Source organism: Tamandua tetradactyla, chromosome 8 (genome assembly GCF_023851605.1).
Source record: "Tamandua tetradactyla isolate mTamTet1 chromosome 8, mTamTet1.pri, whole genome shotgun sequence".
Lineage (NCBI taxonomy): Eukaryota > Metazoa > Chordata > Mammalia > Pilosa > Myrmecophagidae > Tamandua > Tamandua tetradactyla.
In genome coordinates, this window is record NC_135334.1 from 26501148 (window position 1) to 26521000 (window position 19853).

Sequence of the window (19853 nt, forward strand, 5' to 3'; positions counted from 1 at the left end):
AGATAGTCTCATCCATTGACTCCCAAATCTATACTTTTGGACCTCCAGTTTAATATCAGCTGTATATTGGACATCTCAACTTAGACTTCAAAGAGACTTCAAATAGTGTATGTTAAAGGCCAAATAATATCTCCCTCTCTACTAATTTTCCTCCTCTTCCTGCATTCCATTGCTTGATCAGTGACATTTGCATCTACCCAGTTATTACATTTCAATTAAATAGCAGTTATTAAGCATCTACTCTGTGACAGGCAATATGTTAGCCATTACTGATACAAATGAACAAGGCAAAGGTCATCATTCTCAGTCTAGTGGAGAAAACCAAGTAGGCAGATCTAAAGGAATGTAGTACAAAATATAGTTGAAGTATGTGCAAAAAGTTACGGGAATGAGGAAGGGAGAGACTAACTTAGACTATGACAGAGAGATGCTTAGAAATGTTTTATAGGGGAAATATTACCCTGTCTCATTCATGAAGGATAAATAAGTCAGGTTGACAAAAAGGAAAGTGAGAGGATAATAAGGACCAACAAACTCTGAGGAAAAAGCTTCATTCAGGAAATGGCAGGAAGGAAGGCAGGTCCTGTTTAAGTTTGCTAAAGCTTCTGAAATGTAATATACAAGAAATGGAATGGCTTTTATAAAGGGGATTTATTAAGTTCCAAGTTAACAGTTCTAAGGCCTTAAAAACGTCCAAATAAGACATTCAGAGAAAGATACCTTGACTCCAAAGAAAGATTGATGTCTGTCATATGGGAAGGCATGCAGCTAGCGTCTTCTGGTCCTTGGTCTGTACTTCCAGCTTCTGATTCCAGTGAATTCCTCTCTAAGTGTCTTGTGGATCCACACTTAGTTGCTCCAGGGCAAAACTCTGACTTTTATCTCTTAATTTAGCATCTCCTAGGGCCAGAAATTTCTTCTTTTCAGGTTCTGGCTATTTTTGTGAGTCCTTACTTAGTCCCCAGACTATTTCTGTCTCAGTCTCCAAACGTCTTTATCTATGTCAGCTCTGACCTGTCTCTCCTTGAGCTCTCTTAAGGACCCCAGTAAATTAATCAAGACCCACCTTGAATGGGTAGAGTTACATCTCCATCTAATCAAAAGGTCACATCCATAATTGAGTGTGCCATATCTCCATGGAAACAACCTAATCAAAAATTCCACTCTACAATATTGAATCAGAATTACAGGAATATGGATTTTGGGGGGGTACATAATGAATTTGACACAATCAACTAGGATAACCTTTTTAAAAAAATATTTTTATTCATATATCTTCACACATATGCAGTCCATCCAAAGTATACAATCAGTGACTCACAATGTCATCACATAGTTGTGTATTTATCACCATGATCATTTTTAGAATATTTGTATCACTCCAGAAAAAGAAATAAAAAGAAAAAACTCATATATCCCATATCCCTTACCTCTTTTTCTCATTGACCACTAGTATTTCAATTTACCCAATTTTTTTTTTATCCTAGAAGGAAAATCTCAAGGTTCACTAAAGAACAAAATAGAGGAGAAGGAAGAAATTAGGGGAAGGGTTAAAAAATGCAAGAAGTTTGTTTTAGTCCCAATGAGGTTGAGATTCTTATGCAAACATTAAAATGGAGATATCCTATAGATAGACTATGAGTTTGGAATTTAGGAGAGCAGTTTGGAAAGAATTTGTTCAGTTGGGAATCATCATAATATAGAGGATAACTACAGATGAAGACACCTTAACATTTTCTCACATGTAAAGGCTACTTGAGATTGTATAAATACGTTAATCTTTCATGCCTCTCTGCCTTTCTGTGTGATGTTCCCTGTAACTAAAGCACCCTCTTACCTATCCTTTCACCTGTCAAATTTCTACTCACCCTTCAAACCCAGTTTGAATTCCAACTCTTCTGTAAAGCTTTCCCTGATTCCCCTAGGAAGAATAAGGTTCCCATAATATTTTTGTGTTTACTCTATAATAGAAACTAAAACATGTATTGTTAAAATATCTGTCACCTCAAACAGACTGGGTATCTTGAGAAAATGGACTAGGGATTTTTCCAAAAACAACTTTTATTAAAGCATTTATCGGTCAAAGTTTTACACTCTCTTTAAAGAGACTGGAGAAACAAACTAAGCATCAGGAAGCCTGGATCTTCCAAAAATTTTACAGGCAGCCACTAGTCACATTTTTTTAAATTTCCCTCCTTTTTTGAGTGTGCTAATGATACATAGAGAGAACCTTGGAGATGCAACAAGGAAGAAAATGAAGCAGCTGTGAGAAAGATTGAGGTTCTGTTCTAAGAATTATTCATATTCAGTGACTTGTTTAACACAAAGTTAAACAAAACAGGCATCATCTCTGTCCTAATATGTCAAGCACTCAAGAGTGAACAACAGTAAGATGTCATAATACTGCATGACACATGCTATGGACAGGTGCTGTGGGAGAAGACAGAAGTCATCTGCCCCAGATTTGAGGAGGCAGAGAAAAATTAATATGTAATAGGTGTAGGGTTTCTCTTTGGGGAGATGAGAAAAATTTAGCAATGGGAAGTGGTGATGATACCAAAATATTGTGAATACGATTAATCCCCTTGAAAGGTATGCCTGGGAATGGTTGAGATTGGAAAGTTTATGTTGTATATATGCTCTCACAATCAAAAAAAAAAAGGAAAAGAAAAAAGATCAACTGAAAAAACCGTGGTCATCTCCCTGATAACATGGAACATGACTCCCAGGGATGAGCGTGGCCTGGCGTAGGGGGATTGAGAATGCCTTCTCGACCAAAAGAGGGAAAAGAAATGTAAGAAAATAAGGTTTCAGTGGCTAAGAGATTTCAAATAGAATCAGAATATCATTCTGGAGGTTACTCTTATGCAAACTTCAGCCAGATATTACGAATTGCCATGGTATGCCATGCCCCAACCAACTGTATTCCTCAAAACCATAAAGAAAACCCAGGGCTCTAACTAAGACTCTATAAAAGTTTTACTTATCAAGTTTATTTTTCAGAACCTTAAACCCTCCAGATTGTTACTATGCCAGATAAGCTCTGAAACTTAGAGGAGCCAGTCTCTCCCAGATCATCAACCAGTTGCATTCCCCTACCCCATAAAGTCGACACCCCTTTTCAACAGGAAGAAGTTCAAGAGTGGTCATTGTGCTCATCTTCAAATATCCCTGAAGATTGAGAGAATGATCAAACGACCAGGAGGAGGTGTAACAGAAGTTAGGATTTAAACAATGATTACAACTGTAGATATTTCATTTTGGTTTCTAGTGTATTAGAACAGCCAGAAGAAAATACCTAAAATTGTGGAACTATAGCCCATACTATACTGTGAAATTTGCTCTATAACTACTTGTTAAACTGTACTTTGAAATTTATCACTGGTATGTATGTATGTGTGTGTGTGTGTGTGTGTGTGTGTGTACACATATATGTCACAATAAAAATGTTTAAAAAAGAGAAAGTGATCATTAATTGCAATACAAATAAATGCTAAGGGTGGGATCTAGCAAAGGAGGAGAAAAAGACTCAAAGAGACATTCTTGAGACATATGAAAATTGGAATATAGACTGTAAGCTTTGTATCAGTGTTAAATTTCTTGAACTTGATAATTGCAGTAAGGTGATTACATAAGCGAATATTTTATCTCTTAGGTAGTGTACATGGCAGTATTAAGTGTTCAAGGAGCATACCATATACAATCCACACTCAAGTGTTCAGAAAATGGATTTATAGATGGACAGAATTATACAACAGATATAGCAAAATGTTAAAATTTGTAGATCTGAGTATCTGGAAATTGAGGTATGTTGGAGTTCTCTATATGGAGTTTATGATATTTTTGCAACTCTCCTATAAGTTTGAAAGTATTTCAAAATAAAAGTTAGAAAAATAAAAAGAGGTCACCAAAGGGGAAAAAAGGTTTAAAAAAATGTACTGCAAGCCTTTTATGTCCCATTTTCTTTGATTCTTCCTTTTTCTTTCAATTTATCCAAATCCTTCTAACCCCAATTTCCTTTTCCTCTCAACCTAGACCCTATGGTTAATTATCTGAACAATTCTCTTCCCTATATCCTGAAATTCAGTGAACACATATTTTTCTGTTTGGAGTCTCAGTATCCTCAAAGGAAAGCACATATTAATTTGTGTCTTAGACAGTTTCAACTTGCTGAAGGTTAAAGAAGTAATAAGCAAAACTGTATCACTTGGACATTGTACATTATTGAAGGTTACAAGTTAATGTGTATTCTCACCTCACAGCACATACCAAATAAATCCCAGGTTATTTAAAGATTTAACTGTTCAAAAAAATTCTACTATTAGAACAGATTCAGGGGCTGTAGATCCTATGAGCATGTCTTTAAAAATTTGCAGAGTAGTAACTTCAGCTATACAAGAGATAAATGTTAAAAACTCTGAAAAATGGAATGATAGCAAGCACTGAATCTCCTTAACCACAGTACTAGCAAAAAAAAAAATTGTGGAGATTATGGTTGGAAAAGAGAATGTAAATATTATATGCTGTGACAATGGAGAAATGTTATACAATAAATAGCAAAAGTTGGAGGAGGGACACGTGAAGCAATGTCATTTTTTACCCTTGTGTCAAAAGATACTATTTAAAGTTAATAAAGCTGTTAGATATAAGTATATTTAAGGAAACTGGGGTAAACACAAAAACAATTTAATGAACAAAAATATAGTAGTGGAGGGGAGGAAATGGAGACAAGAAAGTATAAATAAATTATTGGTCTCTGCAATGGTTGGAAGTCAGTAGATACTGCTGAAGAAAAAGAAGATGAAATGTTTTATATAAATTTATTTACAAATTTATATGTTACATAAAGAAATTAACAGAACAAAAACACAAAACTTTCAATTTTCCAGCACACACATGTGTGCATACACACACAAATGCTCTTAGAATTTGATCCAGTCACTCCACTTCCAGGATATGTACACGAGAGGATTTATTTCAACAATGTATTTGCAAAATATTGGGAAAATCTATACATCAATTGGAGGTTGATTAAGCAATGATTTATCCATACAGTGACACTGTATGCATCCAACTACATGGATGCTGAGGCAAGTCAATATGTTCTGAAATACTCAAAATACACCATTACATTTAAAAAAATGCACAGAACAATGCATACAGTAAGCTACCATTTTTGTACAAAAAAGGACTATATGAGCGGTATGACTGGGTGCACAGTTATGTGTGCATGTATGCATGTGTGTGGTCTAGAAAGATATCTATAAAAGAGAAAAAATTATATTAATTCTGGGAGGGACACTGGTAGTATACAGGAATGACAGACTCATTTTATGCTGTATTCCCTTTTGTATCTGTTGGATGGATCACATACCATCTTTATGTGATGTCTACTCAAAAATTAATCAATTTTTACAAAAAAAAAACAGGATTTTTACATTTGTGGAAATAAATGAACACTCAAGAATAAACAAGGCTATTTATTCAGATCACAGGAGTCAGCCACCATCACTTATGTTTGGCAGGCAGAGTAGGAAAACTTTCCCATGGAAAAAGGGAAGACTTCATATAAGACATGTTTGGAAGCTATTGGCACGGGGAGATTGGAGTCAGGTTGACTAGAAGTGGAGTATCCTATGTCATTGGTTAGGGGACTGTTCTAGTTTGCTAGCTGTTGGAATGCAATATACCAGAAACAGAATGGCTCTTAAAAAGAGGAATTTAATAAATTGCCAGTTTACAGTACCAAGGCCAAGAAAATGTCCCAATTAAAGCAAGTCTATAGAAATGACCAATCTAAGGCATCCAGGGAAAGATACCTTGATTCAAGATGGCCGATGAAGTTCAGGAGTTCTTTCTCAAATGGAAGGGCACCTGGTGAACACAGTCAGAGTTTCTCCCTCATCTGGAAAGGCACATGGTGAACACGGTCAGGGTTCCTCTCTCATCTGGAAGGGCACATGACAAACATGGCATCATCTGCTAGCTGCTTCTCCTGGCTTCCTGTTTCATGAAGCTCCCCAGGAGGTGTTTTCCTTCTTCATCTCCAAAGCACTGACTGATGGACTCTGTGCTTCATGGTGCTGCAGCATTCTCTGCTCTCTCTGAATCTCTTTCTCCAAAATGTTTCCTCTTTTATAGGACTCCAGTAAACCAATCAAGACCCACCCAAATGGGTGGAGACATGTCATCTCCTAATCCAATTTAACAACCACTCTTGACTAAATCACATCATCTAGGGAGACGATCCAATCACAGTTTCAAACATACAGTATTGAACAGGGATTATTCTACCTTTATGAAATGGGATTTTGGTTAAAACATGGATTTTCTAGGGGGCATACTTCCTTTCAAACCAGCACAGGGACCACATTTGGCTTTCTCTGTATGGTCCTAAGTTGGAAGCAGAGGCAAACATTAGGGAAGCTATCAGTTACTGATCAAGTTTTGGCTATTTGGGGACAGCTGTTGTAGGGGTGGTGGTTTGGCTCCCTGGACTGAAAGCTGCAGGTAGTGGGCCAGAGTTTCCTATTATTGTCCATTTGTGTACTCAGTTTCTCACATTTCACTGTGAAAATGTTTATATTTTTACTAGGATTTTTCCTTTCATTCTATTTAGGAACACTAACATATTTCTTTTTTTCTTAATTTTTTATTGCAAATCTTCACACACATATATACTATACATGGTGTACAATTAATGACTCTCAATATCATCATATAGTTGGGTATTCATCACCATGATCATTTTTTTGAACACTTGCATCACTCCAGAAAAAGAAATAAAAAGAAAAAACTCATGCATACCATACACCTTACCCCTCCCTCTCACTGACCACTAGTATTGTAATCTATCCATTTTTTACCCCTTAATTCCCCCTATTTATTTACTTTTTGCCCTTATTTTTTTACTCATCTGTCTATAACTTGGATAAAGGCACCATAAGCCACAAGGTTTTCACACTCATATGGTCACATTGTAAAAGCTATATAGTTATACAGTATTCTTCAAGAATCAAGGCTATGGAACACAGTTCAACAGCTTCAGGGACTTCCCTCTAGCCACTCCATTACACCATAAACTAAAAAGGGATATCTATATAATACATAAGCATCAACCACCAGGATAACCTCTCAACTCTGTTTGAAATCTCTCAGCCACTGAAACTTTACTTTGTCTCATTTCTCTCTTCCCCCTTTTGGTCAAGAAGGCTTTCTCAATCTCTTGATACTGGGTTCCGGCTCATCCTAGGATTTCTGCCCCATGTTGACAGGGAGATTTACACTCTTGGGAGTCATGTCTCACGTCAGAGGGAGGAGAGTGAGTTCACTTGCTGAGTTGGCTTAGAGAGAGAGGCCACATCTGAGCAACAAAAGAGGTTCTCTGGGGGAGACTCTTCGGCCTAATTTTAAGTAGGCTTAACCTATACTTTGCAAGAGTATGTTTCATAGGGCTGAATCCCAAGATCAAGGGCTTGGCCTATTTATTCAGTTGTCCCCACTATTTGTGAGAATATGAAATTCTCCAAATGGGGAAGTTGAGTATTTCCTCCTTTCTCCCCATTCCCCCAAGGGGATTTTGCAAATACTTCTTTATTCACTACCCAGATCACTCTGGGATTTATCAGGGCATCACGTTAACCTGGACAACCAACAAAATCTCACACCGTATTCAAGATTCCATGTACTTATGGTGTTCAACTAAACTGACCATACAAGTTAAATTAGGAAATGCACTACCCAAAATACAAATTTTGCACCAAATAAACATCTCTCCCTTTGGTCTCACACAGAACTTGAAGTTTTAAAATACGGGCAATATCATCCTTTACTCAGTCTTCTGATATACCTTAGTCCTATCCTGATCAGCTCTGTTCATATCTCTACTCGATGTCTGATCACTTTTTCAACTTTTCAAATAGTTCCTGTATGAGATATGATGACTTTCATAGCTTCAGAGGTCTAACTCTAAGTCTCAGGTGTCACATAAATGCCCGAAGTTTCTGGGAAAGACTGTGTTATACACAAACAGTTCAGTATCTCATAATTTAGAATTAACAGTTACACCTCCTGAATAAATGTGACTGCTGTAAGAGCTTACAATCTAAGACCCTTTACAATAAGCCCCAACCTTATAACCCATGCTCTCGACTTTAGTTCAATGAATTTTTATATTATAGTTAGTTCATATGATTGTGGTATGATAATATTTGACTTTTTTGTTCCTGACATTTTATTCAACATACATACAAATGTTCATTCAACTGGTTGCATGCTTCACAACTTTATCCCTTCTTGCAGTGCTCAGTAATCCATTGTATGTGTACATCATAGTTTTCCCTTCCATTCTTCAATCACTCTACCCTTAGGCCATCTCCATTCATTGTGGATCGGGAACATTGCCGCCAGAAACACCAGTGTGCAGGTGTCCATTTGTGTCCCCACACTCAGTTCCTCCAGGTATATACTGAGCAACGGGGTTTCAGGATCATATGGCAAACCCACCCCTAGCCTCCTGTGGAACCACCACACTACCCTCCAAGTGGCTGCACCTCTCATTTCCCTACCAACAGAGAACAGCTACATCTCTCTCTCTGCATTTTCTCTAGCACCTGTTTCTCCCTGTTCATTTTTAAACAGTTTTATTCACACATCATACAATCCAACCTAAGCGTATAGACATTTCTTCACCAGCATACTCTATCTGAAGATATTTCCTTTTCTTCTACAAATAATCTATACTTCTTTCCAAATCCCCCCACCTGTTAACATTTGGTTTTGGCATAGTCCCTTTGTTACAGTCAGTGGAAGCATATTACAATGTTACTGTTGACTATAGACGCTAGTTTACATTGATTGTACTTTTTCCCATATTCCATCTATTCTAGTTTGCTAGCTGCTGTAATGCAATATACCAGAAACAGTGACTTTTAAAAGGGGAAATTTAATAAGTTGCTAGTTTACAGTTCTAAGGCTGAGAAAATGTCCCAATTAAAGCAACTCTATAAAAATGTCCAAATTAAGTCACCAACAAGAGGTTACCTTCACTCAAGAAAGGCCAATGAAGTTCAGGGTTTCTTTTTCAACTGGAAAGGCATATGGCAAATATTGTAGGTCTGCTAGCTTTCTCTCCAGGCTTCTTGTTTCATGAAACTCCCCCAGGGACATATTCCTTCTTTATCTCCAAAGATCTCTGGTGGCCTGGGCTCTCTGCTGCATGGCTCTCATCATTCATCATCATTCTCTGCTCTCTCAGAATCTCAAGACTTTTCCGAAATGCTTCCTCTTTTAAAGGATTCCAGTGAAATAATCAAAACCCACCTGGAACGGGTGGAGTCATATCTCTCTCTATTCAAAAATTCATACCCACAATTGAATGAGTCACATCTCCGTGAAGAAAACCTAATCAAGTTTCTAACCTATATTATTAAATAGGGATTAAAAGAAATGGTTGCCTCCACATGCTGGATTAAACATGGCTTTTCTAGGGTACATAATCCTCTCAAACCAGCACACCATCTATTTTCAACACCCTGTAATATTGATGTTCATTTATTCTCCCTCATGCAAACACATTTTTAAATTTGTACATTTAATCACCATCATTCTACACTCTAGGCATTCCTAAAGTATACCATCTCAATCTTTATCCTCTATCTTTTTGGTTTCATACATGCCCCCAGCCCTTCTCCCTCTATCACACTCATATTCAGCTTCATTCAGTATACTTATATTATTGTGTTACTATCAGATAGTATTGTGCTCTCCATTTCTGAATTTTTACAGTTAGACCTGTTGCACAATCTGTATTCCTTCAGCACCAATTGCCAATCTCTACCCTACTTCTATCTCCTGAAAACCTATGTTCTTAACTTAGATTCTCCAAGTTCACTCATTAATGTTAGTTCATATTAGTGAGACTGTACAGTATTTGTCCTTTTCTTTCTGGGTAATTTCACTCAGCATAATGTACTCAGGGTCCATCCACAATGTTACAAACTTCATGACTTTATTCTGTCTTACAGCTGGATCATATTCCATCATCTGTGCATACCACAGCTTGTTTAGCCACTCATTCGTTGATGGACATTTGGGCTGTTTCCATTTCCTGGCAATTGTAAATAATGCTGCTATAAACATTGGTGTGCAAATGTCCATTTGTGTCCTCTGAACAGATACCTAGCAATGGGATTGCTGAATCATATGGCAATTCTATACTTAGCTCCCTGAGGAACCGCCAAACTGCCTTCCAGAGCAATTATACCATTTTACATTCCCACAACAGTGGATAAGTGTGCCTTTTTCTCCACATCCTCTCCAGCACTTGTTGTTTTCTGTTTTGTTTTGTTTTTACAATGGTAATTCAGGTGGGTGTCAGATGATATCTCAATGTGGTTTTGATTTGCATTTCCCTAGGAGCCAGTGAAGTTGAGAATCTTTTCATGTGCCTTGTAGCCATTTGTATATCCTCTTCTGAGAAATATCTGTTCATGTCTTCTGCCCATTTTTAATTGGGTTGTTTGTCTTTTTGTTGTTGTGTAGAAGAATCTCTTTATATATTCTGGATACAAAACCCTTATCTGATATGTGGTTTCCAAATATTGTCTTCCATTGTATAGGCTGCCTTTTTACTTTCTTGACAAAGTTCTTTGATGCACAAAAGTGTTTAATTTTGAAGAGTTCCCATTTATCTTTTTCTTTCTTCAATGCCCATGCATCTAGGAAACCACCTCCTATTACAAGTTTTATAAGATATTTCCCTACATTTTCTTCTAAAAGTTTTATGGTATTAGCTCTAATGTTTAATGTATTAGCTCTAATGCCTGTGATCCATTTTGAGTTAATTTTTGTATCACATGTGAGATATGGATCCTCTTTCATTCTTTACATATGGCTATCCAGTTCTCCAAGCACCATTTATTGAAGAGGCTGCTCTGTCCCAGGTGAGTTGGCTTGACCACCTTATCAATGATCAGTTGGTCATAGATGAGAGGGTCTATACCTGAACACTCTATTCGATTCCATTGGTCAGTATATCTATCTTTATGCCATTGCTATGCTATTTTGACCACTGTAGCTTCACAATATGCTTTAAAGTCAGGTAGCACAAGACCTCCCACTTTATATTTCTTTCTCAAGACAGTTTTAGGTATTAAGGCACCCTTCCCTTCCAATACATTTCTTATTGGTTTTTCTATTTCTGCAAAGTAAGTTTTTTGGAATTTTAGTATTGCATTGAACCTATAAGTCAATTTGGGAAGAATTGACATCTTAACTATATATAGTCATCCAATCCATTAACATGGTATGCCCTTCCATTTATTTAAGTCTTCCATGATTTCTTTTACCAATTTCCTATAGTTTTCTGTGTATAGGTCTTGGTATCCTTAGTTAAATTTATTCCTAAATATTTTATTCTTTTGGTTGCTACTTTAAATGGAATTTTTTTCTTGATTTCCTCCTCAGGCTGCTCATTACTAATGTATAGAAACAGTACTGATTTTGGGGGTTGATCTTGTACCCTGCCACTTTGTTGTACTCAGTTATTAGCTCTAGCAGCTTTGCTGTGGATTTTTTGGGATTTTTGACATACAGTATCATATCATCTGCAAACAGTGAGAGTTTTACTTCTTCCTTTCCAATTTGGATGCCTTTTGTTTCTTTTTCTTGTCTAAGTGCTCTAGCAGAACTTCCAGCACAATGTTGAATAACAATGGTGACTGTGGACAATGATGTTAACTTTGGGTTTTTCATATATTTCATATATGTATATATATGAAATATTTTGAATATTCCCTTTACCATGTTGAAGAAATTCCCTTTTGTTCTTGTCCTTTGAAGTGTTTTCATCAAGAAAGGATGTTGAATTTTTTCAAATGCCTTTTCAGCATCAATCGAGATGATCATATCATTTCTCTGCTTTGATTTGTTGATATGGTATATTACATTAATTGATTTTCTTATGTTGATCCATCCTTGCCTACCTGAAGTAAATCCCACTTCATCATGGTGTATAATCCTTTTAATGTGCTGCTGGATTCGATTTGCAAGTATTTTGTTGAGCATTGTTGCATCTATATGCATTAGAGAGATTGGTCTGTAATTTTCTTTTCTTGTAGTATTTTTGTCTGCCTTTGGTATGAGAGTGATGTTGGCTTCATAGGATGAGTTATGTAGCTTTCACTGCTCTTCAATTTTTCCAAAGAGTTTAAGCAGGATTGGTATTATTTCTTTCTTGAATGCTTGGTATAATTCACATGTGAAGCCATCTGGTCCTGGACTTTTCTTTTGGAGGAACTTCTTGATGACTGATTCAATCACTTTACTTGTGATTGGTTTGCTGAGGTCATCTGTTTCTTTTCAAGTCAATGCTAGTTGTTCATACCCTTCTAGGAAGTTGTCTATTTCATCTACATTGTCTAGTTTATTAGCATATAGTTGCTCACAGTATCCTCTCATTACTTCCTTTATTTCTGCAGGGTCAGTGGTTATGTCTCCTCTTCCATTTCTGATTTTAGGGAATTGCATCCTCTCTCTTTTTCTTTTTGTCAACCTAGCTAAGGGTCCATCAATTTTATTGATTTTCTCAGAGAACCAACTTCTGGGTTTGTTGCATAAATATTTATGATTGTTATGTCTTCTTGTTGAATTGTTCCTTTTATTAATACATAGTATCCTTCTTTGTTTCTTGTTTTACATTTGAAATCTAATTTGTCAGATATTTAGTATAGTTACTCCTGCTCTTTTCTGATTGTTGTTTGCATGAAATATCTTTTTCCAACCTTTCACTTTCAACCTACTTTTGTCCTTGGGTCTAAATGAGTCTCCTGTAGACAGCATATAGATGGGTCCTGGTTTTTAATCCATTCTACTAGTCTGTGTTTTTTGATTGGGGTGTTTGATCCATTAACATTTAGTGCTATTACTGTAAAGGCAATACTTTCTTCTACCATTTTGCCTTTTGGATTTTATATGTTGTTCTAGTTTGCTAGCTGCCAGAATGCAATATACCAGAAACAGAATGGCTTTTGAAAAGGGGAATTTGATAAGTTGCTAGTTTACCATTCTAAGGCTGAGAAAATGTCTCAATTAAAACAATTCTATAGAAATGTCCAATCAAAGGCATCTATCCAGGGAAAGATACCTTGGTTCAAGAAGGCTGATGAAGTTCAGGGTTTCTCTCTCAAGTGAGAAGGCATATGGCGAACACAGTCAGGGCTTCTCTCTCATCTGGAAGGGCACATGGTGAACATGGCATCATCTGCTAGCTTTCTCTCCTGGCTTCCTGTTTCATGTAGCTCCCTGGGAGGCATTTTCCTTCTTCATCTCCAAAGGTCACTGGTTCATGGACTCTCTGCTTCATGGTGCTGCAGCATTCTCTGCTCTCTCTGAATCTCCTTCATTCTCCAAAATGTTTCCTCTTTTATAGACTCTAGAAACTTATCAAGACCCACCCAAATGGGTGGAGACATGTCATCACCTAATCCAGCTTAACAACCACTCTTGATTAAATCACATCTCCAGGGAGATGATCTGATTGCAGTTTCAAACATACAGTATTGAATAGGGATTATTCTGCCTTTATGAAATTGGGTTTAGATTAAAACACGGCTTTTCTAGGGGACAAACCTTCTTTCAGACCAGCACATATGTCATATCGAATTTTTTTTTCTCTTTTCACCTTTACTGATAGTCTTCATTTCTCTTCTCCAGACCTTCTCTCTCCTGTCTTTTCCTATATGCCTGTAGTGCTCCCTTTAGTATTTCTTTCAGAGCTGGTTTCTTAGTCACAAATTTTCTCAGTGATTGTTTGTCTGAAAATTTTTTAATCTCCCCCTCTTTTTTTTTTTTTTTTTTTTTTTTGCATGGACAGGAACCTGGAATCAAACCTGCATCTCTGGCATGGCAGGTGAGAACTCTGCCACTGCACCACCATTGCCCACCCTCCCTCTCATTTTTGAAGGACAATTTTGCTGGATATAGAATTCTTGGTTGGCCGTTTTTCTATTTTAGAATCTTAAATATACCATGTGTTCTAGTTTGCTAGCTGCCAGAATGCAATACACTACAGAAGGATTGGCTTTAATAAAGGGCAATTTCTTGATTTAACATATAGTTCTTTAGAGGAAAGGCAGCTAACTTTCAACTGAGGTTCTTTCTTACAGGGTAACCTCTGCTGGCCTTCTCTCTAGGCCTCTGGGTTCCAACAACTTTCCCCGCGGTGATTCCTTTCTGCCTCTCCAAAGGCCTGGAGCTGCAAGTGCTGAGATGAAGTATGCTGAGCTGCTTTGACTATGCTATGTTGAGCTCCCTTATTTAAGCACCAGCCAATTAAATCAAAGACCATTCATTGCAGCAGGCATGCCTCCTAGCTGACTGCAGATGTAATCAGGAACAGATGAGATTCACATGCCATTGGCTTATGTCCACAGCAATAGAACTAGGCACCTTCACCTGGCCAAGTTGACATCTGAATCTAACTACCACATCATGGTTTCTGCTGAGAAATCCACACATACCCTTTCGGGCTTCCCTTGTATGTGATGGACTGCTTTTCTCTTGCTGCTTTCAAAATTTTCTATTTCTTTTTGACATCTGACAATCTGATTAGTAAGTGTCTTGGAGTATATTTATTTGGGGTATGCTGCATTTCTTGGGTCTGTAATTTTATGTCTTTCATAAGAGATGGGAAATTTTCAGTAATTATTCCTCCATTAGTCTTCTCTTCCTTTTCCCTTCTCCTTCTGAGACACCCACAACATGTACATTTGTGCACTTCATGTTGTCATTTAATTCCCTGTGACCCTGCTCATATTTTTCCATTCTTTTCCCTATATTTTCTTTTGTGTGTCAGATTTCAGATGTCCAGTCCCCTACTTCACTAATCAATCCTTTCTTCTGCCTCTTCAAATCTATTGATGTAGGTTTCCATTGTTTTTGTCATTTCCTGTGTTGTACCTTTCATTCCCATAAGTTCTGTGATATCTTTTTTCAAACTGATTTCTTCTTTTTGTTCACCCAATGCCTACTTTATATCCTCCCTCAACTCAGTGACTGTTCAAACATCCTGAATTAGCTCTTTCAACTCCTGTAACTCATTTGAATTGTTGGTTTGTTTCTTTGACTGGGCCATATCTTTGATTTTCCTAATATGACTCATTATTTTTTGCTGGCTTCTAGGCATTTGATGTCCTTAATTAGTTTATTCTGGATGTTGTTTTCACCCCTTTACCTAGGATTTTCTTGCTGGATAGCTTTATTTTCTATCTGTTCTTTGACATTCAGTTCAACTTATTGTAGACCACTAGCATAGGTTCTGTTTAACTGATCAGAATTTTTTAGTTCTTGTTTTTCTGTTTCTTGTCCTGCCTATATGTAGCCCTTTTTTTTTTCCTTTTGAGGATGGCCTCCTCAGATATTTTAGACCCCAGTCAGACTTCCCCAGACAGGACTGGCCTCCTCTCAGGAGGAAAGAGTCACCTGCAACAGTTTTCCCTGAAGGTAAGACCCACTAGATTGACAGACTTTCCTTTGAAGCCTCTAGACTCTGTGCTTTCCCTGTCCTGCCCAGCATGTGGCACTTGTCTGCTTAGCTTCCCACCAGTATAAAGTGATGTGGTTCCTTTAATTTCAACAGACTCTCCCTGCTGGGAACATGGTTGAAACAGAGGTAGATTGCAGGTTGGCATTAATTGCTTCAGTTTCTAGTCCCTGGAGACTGAATTCCTTGAGGGAGAGATTCCATTTGAGGGATTCCACCTGAGCTGGGCCCCACCTTTCTCTTGGAGAGGGTATAGCCTTTAGGGAATTAACTTCTTTCTCCTGATCAGTTACTTTGTCTCTCAAACCAGCTTAATTCCACCCCTGCCTGGGGCAGAGCTGAAATCCTGAGAAGGATTCCAGTAGAAAAAAAGCAAAAAAAAAGAAAAGAAAACTTTTCAGAGCAGGACCCGGGCTCCTTGAGTTTGTCAATCAAGAGCTTAAGTTAGTATGTGGCTCTGTGTATCTCCAGGCTCTATGTGCCCATTTTTTTTAGGATACAGCCCTTCTCCAGTCTTTTGTATTGTCTGACTTAAAAAGCCTCTGTTTTGTTCTGGTTTTTCCCATCAGCCCCACCCCCTCTCTGCTGGGGCAAAACTCCTAGTACCTTTAGTGCTTATTCCAGGTTTATCTCTGCTGGGGGCCTATTTTCAGTAGTCAGAATTTGTTCATTAATTCCGCAATTGGAGCTTGGTTGAGCTAAGCCCTTGCTGCTACTAAAGTCTGTTTCCTTTCCCCTCCGGGAACCAGCCTGCAGTGCCCATTTGGGAGCAGCGCCAGCCTCCATGGCTTGGGGGACTTACAGTTCTGTATAGGGTTTCGGCTGGTCCACCTTGTCCAGACTGGTGTATACTATTGTGTCCAGTCACTGATGTGGCCCCAGCAGTTGTTCTGTACAGTTCCTGGCTATTTACTAGCTGGTCTGGAGGACAAACTAAATTCCACACCTCACTAAGCCACCATCTTCCTGACATATTCTTAATAATTTTTTTCAGTTTGCAGTTGTAACCATTTCTTAATCAAAAAACTTTTCCTAGCCTTATATTTTTCAGTTCAGCATTTTAATTGTTTTAACATACTATATGTAATAAGTGGTTAAAGTAAAAATGGAACAATTGACTCATAGTTTTACCTAAAACTTTCAGCATTTTAATTATGGCAAATTCCTGGTTTGGACACTTTGGTGGTAATAGGTGAATAAAGAAATAAATCTATCAAGATTAATGAACTAGAGGCAGGTTCAACCACGTACATATAATATGTCACATTTTTTGTCATTTGAGTTTTGGTGTGGATGAGACCAAACTTTCTGCATCACAGGAATCCATTCTTGATCTTCTTATGCTCTAAAATACCACTGAGTCTGGTGGTTTTACCAGCAGAGACTGACCTGAGAATAAAAAAGATTGTGAAGAAACTAGACCAGCTGATCCCACCCAGACCTTTCACCCTCCTGAGCACCACCAGCAGGGCATCACACGGCAGAGCCACCATCCTCAGCCCTCGAGACACCTACTGCAGGAGAAATCAGCTAACCATCCTGCTGGAGGAAAAGGACCACTTGGGACGCAGGAAGACATATGGCGTTCCTGCCAACTACAAGGTCATAAAGTCTGAGAGTGATGCCCAGCTGTCTAGAAACTCCAATGATATTTGCCTGAGGAGCCCTCTCCATAAACAGCAGTTGCTTTCTGACCCATCATACCCCTTGTTGCTCAGATCTCAGACCAGAATGCTTCTGAGGCTCCCCTAGTGACTATCCAGGAGAAAACTGCCTAGAAAAATCTATCAGCTTCTCTCCAGCTACAACACTGACTTAGATAAACTGATGAAGTATAGCTGGTGTATTAGTTAGGGTTCTCTAGAGAAACAGAATCAACAGGGAACACTCGCAAATATAAAATTTATAAAAGTGTCTCATGTGACCGTGGGAATGCAGAGTCCAAAATCCACAGAGTAGGCTGTGAAGCTGACGATTCTGATGGAGGGTCTGGACGAACTCCACAGGAGAGGCTCACCAGCCGAAACAGGAAGAGCCTGTTTCTTCTGAATCCTCCTTATAAGGCTTTCAGTGATTAGATTAAGCATCACTCATTGCAGAAGACACGCCCCTTTGGCTGATTACAAATGGAATCAGCTGTGGATGCAGCTGACATGATCATGATTTAATTCTATGAAATGTCCTCATCACAACAGACAAGCCAGCACTTGCCCAACCACCACTTGGCCAAGTTGACACATGAACCTGACCATGACAGCTGGCCAGGGGTTCCCAGAGAGGTTTGTCCTGGAACCTGGAGACTCCTGTCAGGCTATCTCCCAGAAAACATTGAGAGGAGGAAGTTGACCCTGCGGTGAAAGTGGGAGGAATATTTTGGCTTCACTGAGCAGTATTATGACTCTTAAAATGAGGAGCATTACTAAGATACCTACAGACAGATTCACACTGACATCCCAAGGACAAATCCTCTCATTCCATTGTTCCAGCAACCACTTGTATAGGAGGTCTTGAAAGAATTCTATTTATCTGAGTCATCTGACACTCTGCCATTGGATATGTCCAGGGGATTAATGAGCTGGTCACTCCATTCTTTGTCATCTTCCTCTAGAACATGTGGAAGAGGATGTGGAGTACTTTGATGTGATCACCTTCTCAGGACATGCTGAAAAGCATTGAAGCCAACAGCTTTTGGTGCATGAACAAGCTGCTGGATAGAATCCAGGATAACTACCCCTTTGTACAACCAGAGGTCCAGAAGAAGGCCAAGGCACTAGAAGAGCTTGTCAGCCAAATTGATGAGCTCTTACATAATCACTTCAGGAAATAAGAGATCGAGTACTTACAGTTTGCTTTTCATTGGATGGACAATTTCCTTATGTGGGAGCATCCCCCCCCCCCCCCACTGCACCATCATGCCTGTGGGACATATACCAGTCCTAACCAGAAGGGTTCTTCCACTTTGATCTACATGTGTGCCACCTTCTTCATCAAGTGAAGGAAAGAGATCTTGGATAAGGAGGACTTTCAGGGTCTCCTCATGCTGCTACAGAACCTACCTATAATACACTGGGCAAAGAAGAAATTGGGCTGCTTTTCGCTGAGGCATACAGATTCAAGTACATGTTTGCTGATGCCCCCAGCCACTACTGCCGATAGGTGGTATCTACCCATGGGACCCAGACTGCTCCATCTCTGATGGCAATTGGATCATTGTAGCCATTTTGCAAGCCTTGGACCCCAGCTAGGAACCATTTCTGCTGTAAAAAGCTCACACCTGCCACCCAGGTCTTAACTTTCTGGGGTGCCTGTCTACCACTCCATGTCTCTGGATGTGTCTCTTGGACTACTGTCAGTACTCTATGCCATGTGGATGGGTTCAGCTTTGGGACAGGACAGAAAAGGAGGTACAGGGTTGTCTGCCCTTTTAAAAGAAACTGGACAAAAGAAGGGGAAGTCTCAGGATCTCAACTCAATGGTCTCTACATAGACTAGCTGTCTCATCTCCCCAAACCAACTGTTACTGATGCTTTTCGTGACAAAGTTTGATTTGATCACAGGTCAACATCCCAGATGTTTAAGATTCCTGACCCCTTCCTCTCTCTCATTTCCTAGCCCTTCTCCTGCCCTAGATTGAGCCAGTGAAAAGCAGCTTTTCAAGACCATTGCTCTCAGATGGAGGAGGCACTGATGCTTTTCACTCTGGGAAGAGACCTACAACCAAGGCCTATGAACTTTATTTTTCCTTTTCTTACCAGATGTGTGTGTGTGTGTGTGAAAGACTGTATATGCATACCCCCCCATCAACATTTAGGCACATGTTTGAATTTTTGTCCCCAGGCTGGCCCCACCAAAACCATCCAAGAAGGGCCTCAGTGACCAGGTATACAGTGTTCATTGAGAAGGATCAGGGTAGGGGAGGGAGGAGAGGCTTTTACCTCTCTGAATGTTTTTTCCATGTTGACCGACTCCATGATATTATGTGTAAATTGCATTATTATGTATATGGGTAAGGATGGACACTTATTTGCCCACTTTGTAGCAAATATGATTTTATATTTATAATGTAGATCACCATGTGAAGGTAATCTAGGTCACTGGCATAGATGAAGTTGCCAGGCAAGTGGCTTCAGTGATCCAGGTTGGTTTTGGGTACTCTCCTTGAGGAAACTGGGAGGGTCGACTGTTAGAGTGAGTATGGCTGGGCAGATGGAACTGCATTTAAAACCAGTGGCTGCTATCCCAAGCATCAATGTCCCATAGTTTTTCTCTCCTCCCCTTTCTTCCCACCCCTCCCTGGGAAGAACAATCCCAC

The 19853-nt window shown here is 38.8% G+C and overlaps 1 pseudogene; it reads left to right on the top strand.

The window, feature by feature from the left end:
- The first annotated feature begins 16834 nt into the window (after positions 1–16834).
- LOC143645043 (TBC1 domain family member 22B pseudogene) lies at positions 16835–18784 on the top strand (annotated as a pseudogene).
- The last annotated feature ends 1069 nt before the right edge of the window (positions 18785–19853 follow it).